Genomic DNA, 6,190 nt, shown 5'->3' with positions numbered 1-6,190 from the left:
TCCACCCCATCCCCTTCCATCTCCACCCCCATCCCCTCCATCTGCACTCCCCATCCTCCTCCAGCTCTACTCCCCATCCCTCTCCAGCTCTCCACCTCCATCCCCCTCCAGCTCTACTCCCCAGCCCTTTCCAGCTCTCCACCTCCATCCCCCTCCAGCTCTACTCCCCAGCCCTTTCCAGCTCTCCACCTCCATCCCCCTCCAGCTCTACTCCCCAGCCCTCTCCAGCTCTCCACTCCCCAGCCCTCTGGCTGCCCCAGCTTCTCTAATCCTCTGAGCTGGTTCCTGCCCCTGGGCCTTTGCACAAGCTGTGCCTTCTGCCTGGAGTGCTCTTTTTTCCTTCCTTATGGACACAAGCTGTTCTGTGCTTGGCTCCAGTGTCTCCTCCTGCAGGAGGCCCCCTCTGCCCCCCCTGCCCTCCCTCCCACCACTGCAGGGTTGCCATGGTTTATCTCCGTCACTCCAGGGGCCACTCTTTGCAATCATCTTGCTCACTTATGGGTGTACTGGAGGGCGTTCGGGTGTGGGTATGTGTGACCTCGGGCCCTAAGGCCCTCATCTTTTGTGTTTATAGTCACGCCCCTGTACCTGGCAGGTAACAGGGGGTCTGTCCCTTCTGTTTGTTGAGCGACTGAAGGTTGATGGTGTCCTGGTTGAGGCAGGGTGAAGCTGCCTCTGGGTTTGCATGTCGGCTGGGTCCGTCTCTTGCAGCTGTGTGGCCTTCGGTGGTGGCTTCCCATCTCTGAGTGTGGCGAATGGATGAGTCAGGTTGGCCTCTGTGGCTGGGGTGAGCCAGGCAGGCTTCCTGGAGGAGGAAAAGATGGTGCTTGCGCTGATTCCAGCAGGGTAGAGAGCAAGGTGAGGGTGTGTTTGGTGGAGTTGAGGGCAAAAGCCAATGCCAGGAGGTGGGCCTTATAGGGCTTGTTTGGGAGCTGACAAGGGGGGCGGTGGCAGGTGGGGGCAAGTCTCAGCCTGTGGGCCATGAGTGGTCACAGTGGGCTTGGCAGAGGAGAGCCTTGGAACTGGTCCTTGCTCCTCCCCATGCATCTGCTTTGCTGGGAGAGGAGCCTGGCCAGCCCCAGGGGTGTGAGGATGGAGGCCTGGCCCTTCCTACAGCTGCGGGTGGACTGAGCCTTCTGCTTCAGAGGAAGGTGGGTGCCCAGGTTCCCCCAGCCTGGGAAGGTGAGGGTGAGTGAGGGGGAGCATGGGAGCTTGCTGGGGGCCAGTGAGCGTATAGGAGGTGGGGGGGACGCCGCGCGGGGAGGGCCCGCAGAGCTGGCCAGTGGACCTGGGCCTGAGCTGGAATGTGTGTGGGTGGCCCCGAGCCGGTGAGCGTGAACCAGGTGTGAACGTGTGAATGTGAGTGCAGCAGAGTGAGCAAGTTCTACTGTGGCCTTGAGCAAGTGAGTGGCGGCTGTGAGCACAGGGAAGCGTGAGACAGTGAGTGAGACCCACCGCTTCGGGGCTGACCTGGGAGATGCCTGGCCTGGGAAGCCCTGACAGGTGCGGCAGCCAGGGAGGCATGGGGCCCGGTCCACACTGCGGCCCACACTGCACACGCCCTGGCCGCTCGCGGGCAGCCTGGGCTGGAGCAGCCTCCGCCCCACGCTGCCAGCCCTGTGCCCTGGTGCCCTGGTGCCCTGGTGCCCTGGCTCCCCATGGCTCAAGCATTTGGCTGTGAGTTTGGATCCCCACTCACTCCCTTCCTTGCCGTGTAGCCTTGGGTGAGTCCTCCCTCAGAGCAGCAGTTTACTGGCCGGGAGCACGGGATGACCGCGTCCCTGAAAGGGTCCTGTGCAGGAAGTGAATGTTGTCACCCTCTCCTTCCCTCCCCCACCAGCTCTGCCCAGGGTCGGAGGGGAGGAGCGGGCCTCTGATTCTCACCATCCCTTGCCTGCCTTTCGGACTCTAATGTGGAATGCTCTCCCTGCCGGCCGCTCTCCCACCTCGCTGCGCCCAGTCTGGGCTGCCCACCACATCACTCGCCCGGACTGGCACAGTGACCTCTCCCTTGGCTGTGGCTTCCGCCCTCACCCATGCTCCACGGCCGGATGCATCTCCACTTTGGAGTGGGACCTTGCCCCTCTGCAGCCTTCATAACTCTCCTAAGGTGCTCTGCTTTGGAGAGAAAACCCGTCTGCAGAACCCTGCGTGACCTGCCCCTGCTGCCTCCAGCCCTCTCCTCTCTTCCTCTCCCGCGGGCTCTGCTCCAGCCTGGGCCCTGGGTTCCTTCCCACCTCAGCCCAGCGCTCGCTGCCCCTTGGCCCCTCAGTCATCTCTCTGGATTCTGGCCAGTGTGACAGGTTGCCTCTCCTGGGAAGTCCCTGCTGAGTTTTCTAAATTGGGAACCTCTCTTTGGACCTATGTGTCACTCCATCACTGCTGGGAAATTCCCTGTTTCCCCTCGACAATGTGACCCTGGGGCCAGCCGCCACTGGCCTTGACCCCATGCCACTGGGACACCCTGGGACTCTGTCTCTTGGGGATTGCAGGCTGAGCTGGCTGGGGTTGGGAGCAGGTTAGGAGAAGCTGGGGTCTGATCTCCCAGCTGTCCCTCCCAGGTGGAGGTTGAGAGCTTCTTGGTGCCCGGGGAGAGCGCCTGCCAGGCCTGGCTCTGCCCTAGCCCATGACGGGACGTGCTGCAGGTGTCTGGCCACCGAGGCTTCCGGGAGCTGGGGAGGGCGGCTGTGAAGATGTGCCCGGGCCCTCCCTGTTTCCAGCCTTCCCGCAGGGCCTGTCTCTGGAGCTGACGCAGATGGCAGGACCGAGTGCCAAGCCTGGGGGCATCGTAGTGAAAAAAGCGCTTAAAAAAGAAAAAAGGGCAGGAAAGAAGCCGCTGGCTTGTCCTCCTGTGAGCTGCCCGCAGCTGCCCTTTCAAAGGCTCCCTCCTTGGGGCCTGAGGGCCTGCCAGGCGCTGGAGAGGGCTGGCCTCTAGGAGCTTGGCTGCCAGCCCCTGGGTGGGGGTAGGAGCCATGTCCAGCAAGAGCTGAGCACTCAAAGTGGCACACACTGGCGCTGAGGGCACTTCACGCTCACGGCATTCCTGTGGGGTCAGCGTTGTTTAAATCATCATTTCCATTTTAGAGACGGGCAATCTGAGGCTCAGAGGGGTGAAGTTGCTCGTTCCAAGTTGCACAGCTAGGAGCTAGGAGGGGGTAGCGGCCAGATTGGCACCTGGGGAGCCTGGCTTCAGAGCTTGAGCACTACACACAACTCCCCCCGGCCTTGTGGGAGTGGGCAGCCCTGGCCCCGCCAGTCACCATCCCTCAGCTTCGGCACGGGGTGGAGAACGGGTTTCCCAGAGGCCCGCTTGAGACTGACCCTGTCCAGTGCTCTGCCCGCTGTACTATTTTTTACTTGTGCTTTTCATGCAGAAGTTAACACGATAAAGAATGCATAAACCCCTCGGTGCAAATTAGCGAACAATTATAAAGGGATCACCTTGTAGCCACGGGCTGCCTTCTCCCCAGAGGTGATTGGCGTCCTAACTTTTGTGGGAATGACATTCTTTTTGTTGTATTTGACGACCTCTGCAGGCCTCTGTACAAATGTGAAAGTTGTTTTGTCTTCCCCAGAATCCTATCATGGAACCACAGAGTCTGCAGCCTTAAATCTGGCTTCTTGGACACAGCCTGAGTCTCAGATTCCTCCCCTTGGTTCTGTGTATCTGCAGTTTGTTCTTCTTGATTGCAGAGTCATGTGGTGTGGATGCACCACTGTTTGTTTATCCATTCACCTGTCGATGGACCGTTGGGTTGTTTTCAGTTGTTCTGCGATTGTGCATAAAGCTTCAGTGAACATTCGTGCGTGAGTCTATGTGGCTGTTTTCATGTCTGTCTGATAAAGACCTAGGAGTTGAATTACTGGGTCATACGGCAAGCATGTGTTTAACTGTAAGAAACGGCCAAACTGTTTTTGCAAAGTAGTTGCTCCATTTTGCATCCCGTCGGCAACGGGTGAGGGTTCCAGGCGCTCCTTCTTCTCACCAGCACTTGATGTTGTCTGTTTCATGTTTGCCATCCGCATGGGTGAGCAGTGGTCTTTTGTGGTGTTAACTGCCCTCTCTTAAGGACTGATGACATTGGGCATCTTTTCGTGTCTCATTGGCCATGTGTATATACTCTTCGGTGAAAGTGTCTGTGTTGTCTTTTGCCTGTCTGCTGCTGGGTTGACTGGCTCATATTGATTTGTGGGTGTCCCCTCTGTATTCTGGATACTAGCTGTCATTTCACTATTTTTGACTTTGTATGGTAACTCAGAAATTCTTAAATGAGGCTGGGCACAGTGGCTCACACCTGTAATCCCAGCATTTTGGGAGGCCAAGGCAGGAGGATTGCTTGAGCCCAGGAGTTTGAAACCAGCCTGGGCAACATAGTGAGACCCTGTCTCTACAAAAAAATACAAAAATTAGCCGGGCATGGTGGCAAGCACCTGTAGTCCCAGCTACTTAGGAGCCGTAGGTGGGAGGATCGCCTTAGGCTGAGGCTACAGGGAGCCATGATTGCACCACTGCACCCCAGCCTGAGTGACAGAGCAAGACTGTATCCAAAACAAAAACAAAAACACTCCAAAATACCAACCGAACAAAAATAAATTCTTGTATGAGAATAGTAGACACCCCCTCCCCCGACACCATCCTTCAGGTGTCCGTCGACCCATCTGCCTGTTTGTGGGGTCCTCTGGGTAGGTAATGGGGCAGTTTCCCAGTAGCCTGGCCACGGGGCCCTGGACCTCTTGGTGGTCTTTCCAGGGTGTGGACTGCCTTTAAATCCACAATCTGGGATCAAATAGCAGCTTTGTCACTTCCCGGCTCTGAGAACTTGGGCATGAGATTTGATTGTCTGAGCCTCAGTCTCCCTCTCTGTCAAATAGGTAGCAGTACCTGCCTCACAGGGTTGTCATGGAGAAATACTTGGCCCAGTGCTTACGACGCATGGGCCCCGACGGCAGACATGGTCTTTTTCCCCTGCACATTGATGTCGTCACGCCAAACCCCATACATGCGATGTCAGGTAACGAAACCCATGTTTTCTCCACAGGTCTCCCTGAGTCTTTGAGGACACAGCCTTGCTGGAGGCAGTTTCTGGTAGGTTCATGTCTGTCTCCACTTGGTGTCCCCAGGAGGTTCATCCTGCCTGGACCTTCTCGCGGGAAGGGGGTCTGGAATTACCCGGAGCCAGGTTCGGCCTGGAGTGTGTGGTGGGGGCCTCGGGGGGCGTGTGGGGTCTGGCATGTCAGAGCTGTCCAGTGCAGCGAGCAACTAGGGCAGTTTGCGGGGTCCCCCGGGGACAGGCTGTTTCCTGGCTGAGTTGGTGCAGTGATTTTTTGATGGCGCCTGAGAGATGGGAGGGTCTCTGACAGTGTCAGTGTCAGGCGGGTGGGTTTCCCTGGGCTCCGGGGTTCTCGGTCATATTGCTTTTGTGCTTTGGTGGTGGGCCTGCAGGTTTGGCCAAGGTGGCACCTGTGGATGGGCCCAGGTGTTTGGGTGTTGGGTGCCGGAGGAAGCCCTCAGGCTGAACCATCACTGTGGTCCCTGCGCCCAGCAGGCAAAGAGGTGGCCTGGGTCCCAGTCTTGTCACTGGTACTTCTGTGCTGGGCACCCGGGCCAGGTTGCTTCATCTCTCTGTATCTCTGTCTCTCCATCTGTAGACTGGAGAGCAATAACAGTTTCCCCTTGCAGGGTTGCTGTGATGATTAACGCTCATAGAGAGCAGTGCCTGACCCGAGAAGGTGCCTCACGAGTCATAATCACAGGTCGTGCTTTTCACATGTCACACCATTTCGTGACCCTCCCAGCAACACTCCAGAATGGGTGCTTAGCCTCATTTTATAAGTGAGGAAACTGAGGCACAGCTTGGTCACCTGTCCCAGATCTTTCAGCTGGAAGCAAAGAGCCAGAAGCAAAGAACCCCTTCTCACCCTTCCCAGGGAATCCAGCAAGATTTTCCTGGAGTGCTCGTTTCCCAGCCAGGCAGACGGTCGCCGAGGGCATGGCCGGGCTCGTGCACGTGGAGGCTCGGGCACACGGCGGGCACACAGCGTGTTCTGGTTCATCACAGGCTGCTGTCGGGAGATTTCATTCTTGTTCCAAATACAGTCACGTGCTGCATAATGATGTTTTGGTCAACGGTGGACCGCATATATGACAGTGGTCCCAGAAGATTATAACGCCACTTTTTTTTTTTTTTTT

This window comes from Mandrillus leucophaeus, unplaced genomic scaffold (genome assembly GCF_000951045.1).
Source record: "Mandrillus leucophaeus isolate KB7577 unplaced genomic scaffold, Mleu.le_1.0 Scaffold34, whole genome shotgun sequence".
Taxonomy (NCBI): Eukaryota; Metazoa; Chordata; class Mammalia; order Primates; family Cercopithecidae; genus Mandrillus; species Mandrillus leucophaeus.
Note: the sequence above shows the minus strand (reverse complement) of the source record.